Source organism: Penaeus monodon, chromosome 33 (assembly GCF_015228065.2).
Source record: "Penaeus monodon isolate SGIC_2016 chromosome 33, NSTDA_Pmon_1, whole genome shotgun sequence".
Taxonomy (NCBI): Eukaryota; Metazoa; Arthropoda; class Malacostraca; order Decapoda; family Penaeidae; genus Penaeus; species Penaeus monodon.
Genome location: NC_051418.1, coordinates 26,983,712 through 26,984,244, shown reverse-complemented (window position 1 = coordinate 26,984,244; position 533 = coordinate 26,983,712).

The window sequence follows — 533 nt, the reverse complement described above, 5'->3', positions numbered from 1 at the left end:
TTCCAAATTTATTTTATGGAATTCATATACATCAATAAGCTGTTTTAGAGGAAACTTTAAAGGAAATATAACTAAATCTAAACTTTGCAAGAAAATCTATGTTGTACAAAAAAAAAAAACATTTAAACTGTCAATGTAACAATGCAAAATTAAAGTTCTACTCTGATTTTTTTTTCTTCAGGTAATTCCTACATATCCTGGATATGTTCAAAGTAGAGATCGTGGGACTTTTTTTTCACTTTTGAAAATATGCCAGGCATACATATTGCAGATCATGCATAGAACATGGCTCTACCGAAGTGGAGTGTCAAAATATTAAAATTGAAAGAATGATTCACATGTTATTTTTTTGGAAAATATTCTTTTTTTCCTTGAATTGGGTGATGCTAGACTGCAGAATAATTTCGTTCCGTCATTGGTTTTATCATACACAGGGATGGCTATTGGTTTTATTATACACAGAAAGGAGGAACGCGAGGAGTGGTGGCCGGCAGAACAGAGATAAAAAAGGCCTGTGCTCATACATGTGCGTG